Here is a 14,555-nt window from a genome sequence, read left to right as displayed (position 1 = left end):
GAGAGATACTGCTAGGGCACGTAGCCCAAGATAGCCTATCTCCAAAAAAAAAGTGAAAGGGGATTAGAAGATGATTACATTCTTCGAGGATTGGTAAGTATTGTAGTAATTGTAAATTATATAAAAATGATTTGTTAATGTTATCTCTTGGTTGTCAATTATTCTTTTACTAATTAATACTCAATCTGTCTATTGCATAAGCTATGCCCCATAATATCAATCAAGCGATCGAGCAGCAAAATGAGGCAATTGATCAAATGGAATTGCCTCACCAACTGATGTTTTGGAAGAGAATCACGTAGATGAATAAAAAATTACATTGCGACAATGAGAACAAATATAAAGATCTGAGAGCTGCTGACCGAGAAGAGATAGTGTGACGCCCCAGGGTTCACACAAGGCTACAGTCTCAGGTGAAACCCGGATTGTCAAACCTGCCAAGCACCAAATCACCATGCTACGATATGTTTCACCATCATAATCACTATCTCTCTAGTGGAAACATTAAATAGATGAAGGTACATACAAGTAAATAATCAAAATCGAACAACACTGAAAATATACACAGAAGAAACATAAGAAATATTAATAATGAGCCTAACTGGAATGAAGTAGATATATCTCTGAGTCTGAACTGAATCTCAAACACAACGAGTCAAATATACAAAGTCTCACAATAGCTCTCAACTCTATGAAATAAAATACCAATCTAGAGTCTGAAAATAATCAACTACATGTAGAGTTCTGTAATAACTACAAAATATAATAAATAGCTAAACAGACAACTAAGATGTCTCATCAACCTGCGACTCTCCGTGCGCCAGACTCGTTGCCTGAAAGAGGAAAAACAACGAGCGTCAAAGCGCTAGCAAGATCATCACTACCTCTCCCCAGGGGAAGGGTAGGAGTATATAAGAAAAATAGGGTCAATACATACATATATCAAATCATTTATATAGCTCTCTATAAATGAAAAACAAATAGTCAAGGAAACATACTCCAATCTCCAACATAAAGAATAAATATCTCATCTCGAAGTACATCTGAGTAGCCTGCTCTAATATAAGAGGATGCCATCCAAACCAAAACGAAATATAACTATCGTCCATAACGGGTGTGTCAACATCTCAAAGTAAATATGTAATGACCGTAAAATTTTGATACTAGTTAAAATAAATTTTTGGTATTTTAAAATATTTAATTATGATTTTTAAAAGAGTATTTGTATTTTTCTCGATTTTCTAGAATTTTCTATAATTTAAAGTCTAAGTTTTATATTTATTTAAATGTTTTTTATATTTATAAATTAATTTAGTGCAATGAAAATTTCTGGGATTTATCCGTTGGTTTACCGATACTATTACGAATCATTTTGAATAATACGTGGTATTATTATTATTATTATGTATTAGTTCTTGTATTATGTTAAATTATTAATTACGTATTATTTGTATAAATTATTGTATTATTTTAATTATTACGTATCAGCTGTCGTATTAGCATAACTGGTATGTTTTATCGTGTAGATAATTGTCACATAATTATTTGATTTTAAATGTAAGTAAATATATTTTTATTATTAATTATTTCTGTTTAATTATACAATATGGGTATATTTTGACAGTTTCGTATCAACTGTTTTATTAGCTCAACATGTACGTTTTTATTTGTAGATAATTATTATGTAATTAGTTTAATTTTTAAGTACCCGAAATTATTTATTTTAATTATTTTCGTTTAAATACCTGAACCCATTTGAATCTTTTCTGCTTTCCGCGTCACCCAAACCCCTCATAGTTGGCTCTCCCTTCTCTTTTTTTTCCAAAAAAACGGCTCCACTGCGAATCATCTCACAATATTTTTATTTATTTTATTTAATTTTTTTATTCAATTTTTTGTCTATTTAAACCAACCTCAGCCACTCTCTCTCTACACAGCCTTTCTCTCTCTCATTCTCTCTTTCTTTCTTTCTCTCTCTCTCCTCTCTGCTGTCGAGCTCGAGCTCGAGTTCCAGCCCGCCGCCGACCTCGCCGCCGCAGTTCTCGTCGCCGACAGCTCTAGCCCTAGCATCACCGCCGCTTGCACCTCCTCCCCGCAACCGTCCCGCCCCAGCCTGCCCCCGTTTCCCTCGACGGCCACCACCAACCCCACTAGCCTCACCGCCAGCAGCAGTCGAGCGCCCCAACGCTGCTCGACAGCCCCCGACGCCTCCAGCAACAGCGACCCGCTCCTCCTCAACCCGGACCTGATTTCGCTACGTCTGACGCCGAGCTCTTCCCCGACAGCTCCTCGTCGAACTCCGTACCTAGCCACGGATAGCCCCTCGTCGGAACTCTCCCCAACGTCATACCCACCGCGTCAAACCCGACCCGCGCCGTCATCATCGATACGTTCGACATAACCCGAGGCAAGATCCCTATTCTTGCTCAGTACAATTTTAGATTGATTACATATTTATTTTGCATACGAACTCGTTACCTGAATAATTATTCGTTACAAATACGGAACTGTCATGAACATATTGGATTGAGAACTATAACGTATAGAACTGTCGTGAACGAAACGGACTGAGAACAATAACATATGACCATTCACGTTGTAATACATATATTGTGATGACTTGTACGGATTTATTTGACGAATGATACCAAAAATAATATTTTGATAATAGATACTATAAAGATAAAATACGATAAAATTATTTTAGATTAGTTTATGATTTTTTAAGAATTTATTTGACAAAATAATCATTTTAAAATAATTATAATAAATTATTTTGGTGAAAAATCATTTTAGAGTAATTAGAATAAATTAATAGAATTTATTTGACAAAAGAATTATTTTAGAATAATTGTAAATAATTTAAAAGAATTTATTTTAGAATAAGTATCAATTTAGAATAATTTCAGTAATTTAAGAAAGTTTTATAAAAGGAATTATTTAGAACATTTATAAATATTTTTTTAAAGGATTTATTTTAGAAAATGGATTATTATGAAATATCCATGATTTATGTTTCTTAATTTTAATTATGTGATAGGCTATGATCTTGTTGTATATGATTAGTTGCGTTTATTACTCTTGGTTATGTTTGAGAACCGTTAGAAATTCGTGACTAGTGTGGTCTGGTGTGTCCTGTTTAAGACTTAGAAACTTATGCGTATAGAAAACAAGAGAGTTGGGATGGGGAAGTTAATGTTCATGTGATCGGATAAGATTGTTGATGTATCTCTCAGGCTCGCTCCCGTGGTTGGTGTCGCCACCAGAGTTGGTTTGTAGGGCTAGAGTGAAGTGTGTACATCACTTTAGTCAGTGAAATCGTTTCGTCACTCGGGTTCTGTTTGAAGTTCAAACCAGGCAGAAAACGGTTTACATGTCGTCCTCTAGGCCGCATGTGTAGCGGGATTGGATGCACATAGGGGATTTGTGAACAGTCAGTATCCGATGATAGGAGCGTTGACTCTGTGTGAGATGTGAATCATTGTCCTGTTATAGGATGGCTAGTTACATGACTTGTTACCAGTGGATTGGTGTCGCCACTGTGGTTGATTTGTTGGGTCAAGGTGAATCGGTGTCGTCACTTTGGTTAGGATTTATGGATACATGTGAGGTGCGGACCAGTTATATTTCTTTTCATACATAAATTAGGGTTAATATTTAATTATCTACAATTTGAGACATATGGTATATACATGAGGGTTTTCTTGTTTGGATTATTTCGCTCGACGTACTACGTCTCGAGTTGTAGATTGTTAAGTATTAATTCTATCTAGTGTATGACCTTGTGACTTGGATGATTATTCTGATCACTAGCTGCATGATCGACTTGTTACTTGGTTGATTCCCTTGGATTTATTATGATTATTTTATTCTAGTAGTAAATTATATTTAGATTATTAGTATTTCAGTTGCATGTTTCCATTGTTATTATCATCATTCGCATTGGTCGCACGACCGTTCTATTCTTCCTTTTGGGATCTTGCTGTACGCCATGCACCTAATGGACACCTGTTTTCTCTGGTGTACGTCAGACTTAGAAGAAAAACAGGTTCAGCTTGGAGATGCGCCAGAGCTGAGTATTCTCAGCAGGAGTGTCTTGTAGACGAAGCAGAAAAAGAGTTGAAGTTCAGTTATTCCTTTCAGTTTATTTTCGTAGCATTTCCTTTTCCGCCTGATCATTGTATTTTATATTCTCCAGTATTTCATTCAGATAGTTTGTATAAGGGCATGTTTGGCCCGAATATTATGTCTGGATGATCATTTCAGTTGTGATATGTATCTTTTGGTTATGAGTTGTTTATTATATTCTCATTACTGTGATCGGGACCTGTGCCTTCGTTTGTATTTTTTGACGCGTAACGTATTAGATTAAGAAGACGGGGTCTAGCACTTATCTCTTCTCAGTTTAATACGTCGCTGGCTTGCTCGCGTCCCGATTCCCTGGTATTTTGGGAAACGGGGCGTGACAAAATACCCTACTCACGGGTAATCTATCATGGAAGTAAAACTTATAACTGATCAAATATCTATGTGTGCATCATCTTGTGCTATAGCCATACTCTTGTAATGCTCTTACTCAATCGCTCTGCGACAATAGGATTTATTATCTCTCTATTCCGAATACATGTAATAACGATACTTTTGTAATACTCTTACTTAATCGTTCTACGGCAAATAAGTTTCATCTCCCTATTTTCGGATACATCTAAAACAACACTATTTATATGTGTTTATCAGTTTAACTTGTATCAAAAGTGTGTCAATCTAACACAATCTAAGCATACATGCACCAATCTCGGTGTGCGTGACCACATCTAAAATTTACCATCAATCCAGGTGTTTAATAACCACTAATCTCGTAGTCTATCATCATAAGGTTGAGAGATTCGCTCGAAAACCCAAAACCAAACCAGTTAAACATGCACAGGATGAAACAGACTGGCGGTCGATCGTGGCGGTCGACCACGACGGACTCCAGAGACTACCCAAGTCTCTGTCCTGCACGCGGTCGACCGTGGTCCAGAGACTACCCAAGTCTCTGTCCTGCACGCGGTCGACCGTGGCGGTCGACCGTGAACCCAAATTCTAGTTTTTCACAGATTTGTGTGTGTCATGTTCACGTTGTGTTTTCTTGATATAAACATGTTTAAAACTTTATGAAACTTGTATGCAAACATGCCACAGCAGATAGGAACATCTGGAAACAAACTCAACATGTATAACCATGATTTTATGCATTAGATTTATATTCAAAACCCTAAAACATGCATAAAAGCTCAAAACGATGAATCAAACTTTTTTCTTTAGATTAACCACATTTTAAAATCATTTTCAGATCTTAAATACATCTGTAAAATCGTTCTCAACCTTTTTAGCATGCAAAGACCTAGTCTTTATACATATAATACAAAAGAATTTGATTTTATTCATAAATTAGTCCTTTAGGCTCTACAAAACATGTTTAAAACTCTTTAAAAAATATTTTGAAAACTAGGAGGGGGATTAAAAGAGATGATACTTGCTTGAGATTATAGGGAAAACGTTTAGATGCAAGGATGAAAGAGATCTCCACTCCAAAAGCTAAAAACCATGAGAAATCCTGCTCAAAAGCCTCCAATCTTCTCTAAGAATCAAATTAGGGTTTTGGGGAGTTTGGTGAATATTAGGGTTCTTTGGAATACTGAGAAAATCGTGAAAAACTCATATATATATCAGGGGAAAACGAATATGGGTTTAGAAATCCGAAACTAACTCAAAACAGGAATAAAACACTCTGCAGGTTTCGCGGTTGACCGCCGCGGTCGACCGTACTGCAGCCGACCGTACTGCAGCCGACCGAACTGGGTATTTCCAGATACTCATGTGTTTGGCCATTTGTGCATATTTCAACTCTTCTCTCTCTCTCTCTCTCATGTATGAACTCGTTCATACTCAAAACACATGGTATTATACTCATATACCATTAAATTTCATACTCAAAACACATGGTATTATACTCATATACCATTAAATGATATTTATCATACTAAATATCCACATATCATAATTTATCACACATTAATTATATTATTCATAAATTATCGGGGTTTTATAGATAGCTTCTCTATCAGCAAAAGTGGCTTCTCTATCTGAAAAAGTGAGAATGCTAAGAGAGGAGTTGAGCAATGCTCAATGCATAAGCCTCACTGTATATAACAATAAGAGGCCGACGGGAGAGTTGTCCAGTATAGTGATGGAGGAGCAAACTTGTACATGTTAGAACCTTTTTATTACTTTTGATTATAAATTAGTTGTTAATGTTAGAGATTTATTATTAAGGTTAGAGATTGGTTGTTGAGGTTACAGATTGGTTGTGAAGGTTAAGACTTGGTTGTTAAGTGTATAGATTTTTGTAGTAAAGCTTAGAGGGTTGTTATTTATTTAAGTATATGCATTGGTTGTTAAGATTAAAGGGTTGTTATTTAATTGTCGATTTTTTTCATAATTATAGATTGAAAATGTTAACTAATATATTGTTTTTTTGCAGTTTAGTTTCTATTTATTGGCAAATTTGTTGTTAGTTTTGTTACAGACTGTTTGTTATGGTTACAGATTTGGTGTTAATGTTACAGATTTCTTGTTAATGTTATAAATTGGTAGTTGTTAAGGTTATGTATTTAATGTTAACATTACAGATTTGTTGTTAAGGTTACAAATTAGTGGTTGTTAAAGTTACAGATTTGTTATTAAGGTTAGATTTTTTAGCATTGAAATTTTTATTCATAATGATATTAATAAATGTTAAGTAATATTTTTTTTGTTTTTTTTGACTTAGGCATTCCACACGATGTGGGTGACATTGAAATTGAGATGGAATTCCCTTTAGGAGATGAATTGCCTCCACCCGACTTTACTGACGTTGATATAGAGAGAGAAGGCCCTCAACTAGGAGAAGTCCCTCTAACAGAGGAAGTACCTCCACCTGATGTGAATGACATTGATACGGAGAGGGAAGGTCCTCCTCGATCCGAGGATCCGAGGAGTCCCTCCAACAGAAGTTGACATATTTTTTAAGGATGAAGTTGTTTCTCTCGTTATTAAGATGAATAAGAAAAAGAGGGTTTAAAGGGTGCCCGCACTCCTTAAAAGAAGTAGAACAGGAAGAAGGGTGAAGCCTTCCAAACATGTAGTTACCCCTTACACTAAGGGGAAGAAGAAGGCAACCAAAGAAAAACAAATTATAGGGGAAAAGGAAAGAGTAGATGTGGGGGAAAAAAAGGAAAGAGTAGATGTGGGGGAAAAGGAGAGAGTGGAAGTGGGATCTGATGATGATTTGCCATCGACTAGGCTACATGGTGATCCCCGTGCAATTTGCTTCATGTCATCTCCTATGAGTGAGGAAGAAGAAAAGTTTAGGGATGACTTAAATATAGGGAATCCTTTTCCTGAAGGTTTCATCATCAAAGTTTATGAGCAACACCCCACATTTTTACATAATTATACGGTAGAGCCAGATGTTGCTACCAAGCTAACAAAAGAGGAGAATAAGGTTCTCAATCATTTTGTTATTTGCAAGTGCAACAAATAAGTATTTACTTCATATTACAATTTTATTGTTTTTCTTTTAAGGTTATCTCATAGTTGTCAAGGTTAAAGTTTGGTTATTAGGGATACAACATAGTTGTTAAGGTTACGAATTTGTTATTAAAGTTCAGTTGAAGAGGAGAGTAAAGTTCTCTATTATTGTGTTACTTCATAAAAGAAACAAAATATGGGCTTGGATGTTGCATCAGTATGCATTTAGGGGTTTTAGTCTTTGGACATCACCCTATTTTGTCGTCTAAACCCAACTACTTTATTTGGCACCTTTGAACCTAATCCTATTTATGTATTTGCCCTTTAAACCCAAATAGTATAATTTAGAGTTAGTGTACAATGTACTTATACTATCATATGACAAAAGCCCTAAAATACCCCCTGAATATTCACAAAACTCTCTGCTCTTTCTCCTCTCTCTCTCTCATCATCTATTCTCAGATTCTTTCTATCGTTCCCCCTTTTTGCAACTTGAAAAACCCTAACAATCTCTCCAATTTTTCGCAAAATTTAACTAACCCCTCTCATCCCCAGTCGCTATCAAGCCACTATCGACATATACAACCTAGCTGAAAAACCAGTCCACTCACTCCTCTATTCTTAGATTCTAGCCACTACCTCCTTCTCCCACGCTTCACCTAATCGCCTCCTCCTCTTCCTCCAGCGCTTCGCCTGACTGCCATCGTCTCCTCTAGCACCTCAACCTTAGGTTCTCCTCCCTTAATGCTTCACCATTTGAGTAAGGGATTGACAAAATTTTTCTTACAAGTGTGAGAATAGTTGGAAACTTAGGCTACCATTTCTCGATCTTGGTTTTTGTTTATTTTTATTTTTGAGAAATTAGTTGTAAAACCCCATAATTTTTTAAAATACTATGGTAAAGAGTAACAAATGAGTTATACTATGATAAATATTATTTATGGATGAATGAGTACGTTGGTGATTGATTTGAGATCGTTGAACTTATATATGTATATGTGAAAGTATAAACATGCACACACATGTAAACTTGTAGGCTAGAAAATGCCTCTGGTCGGTCAACTAATGCTTGCTAATCAATCGACCGATAGGAGCTTATCAGTCAATTGATGGCAAGCTATCAGTCAACCGACAGGTGCTCAAGGTAGTTTCCTAGTTTGATTTGGCTTTGGGTCTTTTGGTCTTGTTTCGGGTTTGCCTTCTCCTTTTCATGATATTTCTGAACCTTAGTAGCCACCCTATCCTCTCATCAAACCCTAGAATTAAATTTGTGAGATTTTCAAGAGCTTTGTGAAGAAAATACTAAGAAGAGGGTGAGATCATCGACGTTTGGTGAAGGAGAACCTGTTTTCTTGAATTCTTAGGGATTTCTGCATGTGTTGAGGTGAGTTTCATATCCTCCAAACCCATCCCCCATTTTTAAGTGCTTTTACTTGGTTTGGTCAGATTTATAAAACTAGTTTATGTATCAAAATCACTTCCTTTTAAACCGTATGATATAAATATCTAATCTTTTTTATTTAAAAAGATATAAAATGGATTTCCAGATGTAGACTTAAAGTTTTGAACTTGATTTAACATAAGTTTTGATTAAAGCTAGTTGCTTTCATGATAATCTTACACATATGACACTTACGAACATGTTAGGGTTTTAGTTTAAATTCTCAAATTTGTAATTGTGTATTTATGCAATAGAATTAGCCCTTAATATGTTGATCTAAGTTTAACACATGAGTTTTATTAAAAAAAAGTTTGATTTTTGACGAATTTGTTTGAATATCTAGTTGCCTCCTGAAATAAAAATCTGATTTTGTGCCAATCGGTCGACCGATCAAGGGGGATCAGTCGACCAATAGGCCACCCTACTGTTGGGAACTTTATCTGGTCGGTCGACCAAACCAAGGGCATCGGTTGACCGATCCCTGTCTGTTTGTGTGCATGTTTTGTACGATATGTTGGTTGACCAAGAGGGTGTTTTGGTCGACCGATAGAGGTGGTTTTGCACATGTTGATTCTTCATACGTGTTTAATCGTGAATATGAAGTATGAGCCGCACATCGAGCCACATGCTTGGACACTGGAGTACACATATTGGAGTGTGTTCAAACGAGCATTTGGAGGTGCGTAACCTATGTTTTAAACTCGTCGAGATAGTGAATGACATATACATTGCATTTCATGATAGTGCGGATGCTTGAGTGAGTTAGTTGGTATATCGCAATGAGACCGTGGTAGACTACACTTAGGGTGGTTAGTTGGTACACTGCAATAAGACCACAGTAGACTACACTCCGTTGTGCATCATTGTTTTCTAGAATAGGTTGGTATTCCTATTTCTGCAGGGCAATTGAGTAAGGCGGGTGATGCCACAGGATATTGTGAGCGCCTTACAAAATAATCGAATTTTTTGATAGAAAATTATATAGATTGCATTCATGCTCCCATGTAGTTACCGAGAGTAGGGTATGAGCCTGAGATTTGTCATACACGGCACATTCTATGCGAGATAATTTTATTGGATGTTTATTTCTGTGACTGCACCACCTACCCGAGGGTAGTGTGAGATGTTTGACATGTTTGGCATTGGACGAGGTTTGGTATTATACCGTCTTTCATTTATTATTTATTTCATAGGTTTTGGAGTTAGTATTTAACAATTCATAATTTGAGATACAAGGTATATACATGAGGGTTTCCTTGTTTGGATTATTTCGCTCGACGTACCCATTCTCGTATTGTGGATTTCTAAATATCAATTTCCACTTAGTTCAAGATAGATGATTTTATATCTATATGTACTAACCTATATTTTCATATACTCCTAATCCCCTCCCCTTGGGGTTGATGGAGATGATCTCGCTAGTGCTTTAACGCTCGTTGTTTTCCCTCTTTTCAGCCAGTGAGCCAAGCATCCGGAGAGTCGTAGGTTGATGGAGAGACAATTTAGCTCACCATCTTATATTATTAGTAGTCATTAGTGCACCACATTAGATATTATTTATTTCAGACATTTAGAGTTGTATTTCATTTTGTAAAGGCTGAGTGCCTTAGTACTATTTTATTTAACCCTGTGTATTGTGATACTTCACATTCATTTCAAATTATCAGTTGTTCTTCATTTTATTCAGTTGGAACATGATTTTTATTATTTGGATATCTCTTTCTCTATATCATGTTCATTGTACTTTCATCTTTACCTTACTTGTTTTGTACCTACACTTATTTATTATTGTTTCCACTAGAGAGATATTATTATGATGGTAAAACTTATTGTTGCACTATATGAGTGCATGGCAGGTTCGACATCCTTAGGTTCACATTGGACTACAGCCTTATGTGATACTAGGGGCTCCATAGTTGGTAACAGAGCTCTAGTTCCAGCATCCTTAGGATCATTCTGTGTCAAGTCGTGGAGCAAGGATAGAGTTTATTAGGATTCATGTATAGAGTCTGCTAGGAATTCCTAGATTGAGTGAGGACGTTGTACGTATACCTCAAAAATTATGAATTTTTTTATGATAACTACCTTACTTTGATTGAAAAGTATTTGCGTGAATGATATGTGATACGATTTACCTATTGTTATATGTTATGTTATTTTGCTAGAAGCCTCATTTACTGTGTCTAATAAGCTCTACCCTTTAATTTTAGATGTTAGGAAGAGGACGTGTCATAGAGGAACCCGTGCTCAGGGAGCTGGGCAAGCTGATCCAGAGCCTAATTCGTAGCAGGCTCCATAATATCTGATCGACCTCATAGCACTGCTTGCAGCCCGATTAGCGGTGATTGAGGAGTAGATGGTGAATCAGGTTCCGCCAGTGACACAACCTCTAGTGGTACCACCACCAGTAGCTCATGTACCTATTGCAGAGGAGTCTCCAGCAGTCACACCACCACTAGCTATTGATAGGACCGTAGAATAGGAGGCTTGGCTCCATTTAGTGGAGAGGCACCAGAAGATGAGGGTACTGAAGTTTCATGGTACATCAGATTCACTTGCAGCACTATACGTGTAAACATTTGATTTCTCGAAATAGGGGTTCTTGTTCGTATTAATAAGAATAGCTTATTACAAACTAAATGAATCAAAGTTACAACAGAAGCGGAAGGAATGCCCTCCTTATTTAACGTGGGGTCTTTGGTAGCAATAGGACGCCTCCCTCGATGCTCGTTCCGAGTTTGCTTCCCTTGGATGATCCGATCAAAGTTGTGGGCAAACTTCAGTACACAGTAGAAGCTTGATTGGGTGAGTTCGATCAACAGAGGCCAAGCGAGTGTTTGAAGCTATAGTACACAGTAGAAGCTTGCTTGGATGAGTTTGATCAACAGAGGACAAATAAGTGCTTGTGCTTGTAGGCTGAAGATGCCAAGAATTTGGTCTTCTTGAATGACAAGAAGTCTGATCTCCAAAGAGCAAGACTTTGCCGACGGCGTGCCTGGAACAAAGCTGATCTCGAGTCCAAGATGGTCTTGAGTTCTCTGTAATTCATCCTCAAAGAGGTCGGGTCTTAAGACCCTTTCTCTATGGCTGCTCATGGCCTTTTATAGAGAAGAAGGAGAGTGTAATCACTCCCTTAAATCATGGGAAGTGACCATTCCCATACTGAGTATGGCCATAAGGAGAATCATGATCAAATCTTTTAAATCATGGGAAATAACTATTCCCATGATGGGTACGGTCATAAGGATAACCAATTCCTCAATTCAAGGGATTTGACTGCTCTCATGCTTCAAGTGGGCGGGTGACAGGCTAGGCGAGCTGGCAAGGCTATGCAGGCGAGCTTGGCCTTTAGGCGAGGTTGTGTAGGTGAGCTTGTGTAGGTAAGGCTGGATCATGCAGGCAAGCTTCAAGCTGTCAGGCGAGCTTGCCTTCAGGTGAGCCTGGACCATGTAAGTGAGCTTCAAGATGTCAGGTGAGCTCTGCAGGCTAGGCAGTGCAGGCAAACTTACCTTTGGCCGAGCCTTGATCATGCAGACGAACTTCAAACATTAGGCGAGCTCTGCAGGTTAGGCTGTGCAGGCGAGCTTGTGCATGTAGGCATCAAAAATTACCTATAGGTCTCCGCACGCGGCTCGAGACACAGAGAAGATGATAAACGTCACTATCCGAGTCACAGAAGCTTAATTGACATTGACAAGCACATGAAGTGAGTCAACGAACCATGTGAAGTAACGGAACTTCAGAATAACGGAAACAAGAACTGATCGGGAGCTCCACGTCACTTAAGAAAGATGAAATACCCCCTGTGTCTTGTCCACTCCACAGATGATTCAATCATGGGAGTTTGTAGATCTTTTTGACGGATTTTCGATGCATCTTGAATCACACGATTCTGAATTCGAACGATGAAGATACGGCTGAAACAGACAAGATGCGCAGAACTATGTTTCGGGCCTCGGCGAGACACCCAGAGGTGTCTCGGCCTTGGCCGAGACACCCCTTGGTGTCTCGGACCTTATAGAGCTATTTTACCTATAATGTGCTTTGAACCTAAAGAAACTCAAAGATGAAATTTGTAGAGATCCTTGTTAGCTTTCTAACGCATCTTGGATCAACTCATTCCGAGATCGCATGAGAGTGATAAAGCCAAAATACCAACTACCTCAGAATTCCGAGATAGTGTTAGTGTCTTGCAGAATAATGGAGATTTTGGTCATGATTCGATTCGAATATGAAAAAGTTCAAAAGACAAAAGTTGTATATATCTTCGTTAGCTTTCCAATGCATCTTGAATCATATTATTTGGAGGTCATATGAGGAAGTTAGGGCCAAAATACACAAGATACCCACTGGTGTCTCGACCAGGCCGAGACACCAGTGGGTGTCTCGGCCAGGCCGAGACACCCACGAGTGTCCGCAACCCTGAAAATCGATTTTTGGTAGTTTTAAGCTGTTTTTGATGTTAACCGTCTGGATTTGTTCCAACTGGTAAAATATCATCAAAGAACGTGGTTAAGTGGTTACAACTGAGGATAAGAGTGAATCAACCATTCTTATCCGAAAACAAAGCTCCCGAAGCTTATAAATACAGCCCTAGGACCTTTATTTTTTTAGATCTGGAATTCTCGAGCGTCGGCGAAGCCCTGTTGAATTGAGGACTGAAGAACCACGAATTTTAGAGAGGAGGAGGATACTTCAGTGAATTCTTCAGCGTAAAGGAGAGGAGTTCGTCAGATCTGCAGCCCGGTTCTTTGCCTTAAGATTACCCTGTTATGGTGATCTCGAGAAGAGTGATTATCTCACTGTTGCTGAGATAATTACTTTGGTTTCTTGATTCCTTCACGAATCAATGAAGCTCCGGATCTAATTTGATCGTTTGATGGTCCACGGATACTAACGTCCCCGTCACAGGCCAAGATCCCAGGTAAGAAGCAGGCGATAAACACCCGTTGTGCTGTTTGACGAGAGTTGTACTTTTTTTGTTTTCATTATGTAAAGGTCTTATAAAAAGACTAACTATTATTTTCATTATAACGTTTGAAGTTGTAATGAACACAGCAATGAACAAATCAACTTTCTCCCCAAACAAGCTGGCGACCACAGTGGGAGAAAGTTGATTTGTTCATTGCTGTGTTCATTACAACTTAAAACGTTACAATGAAAATAAAAGTTAGTCTTTTTATAAGACCTTACATAATAAAAATAAAAAAAGTACAACTCTCGTCAAACAGCACAACGGGTGTTTATCGCCTGCTGCTTGCGTAGGATCTTAGCTTGTGACGGGGACGTTAGTATCCGTGGAGCACCAAACGATCAGATCAGATCCGGAGCTTCGTTAATTCACGAAAAAAAATCAAGAAACTGAAGCAATTATCTTAGCAACAGCGAGATAATCACTTTTCTCAAGATCACCGCAATGTGGCAATCTCAAGGCACAGAACCGGGCTGCAGATCTGACGAACTCCTCTTCTTTATGCTGAAGAATTCGTTGAAGTCTCCTCCTCCTCTTTGAAATTCGTGGTTCTTTAGTCCTCAATTCAGCAGGGCTTCACCGACGCTT

The sequence above is a fragment of the Asparagus officinalis genome, chromosome 1 (genome assembly GCF_001876935.1).
Source record: "Asparagus officinalis chromosome 1, Aspof.V1, whole genome shotgun sequence".
Classification (NCBI taxonomy): Eukaryota; Viridiplantae; Streptophyta; class Magnoliopsida; order Asparagales; family Asparagaceae; genus Asparagus; species Asparagus officinalis.
This window is presented reverse-complemented; position numbering follows the sequence as displayed.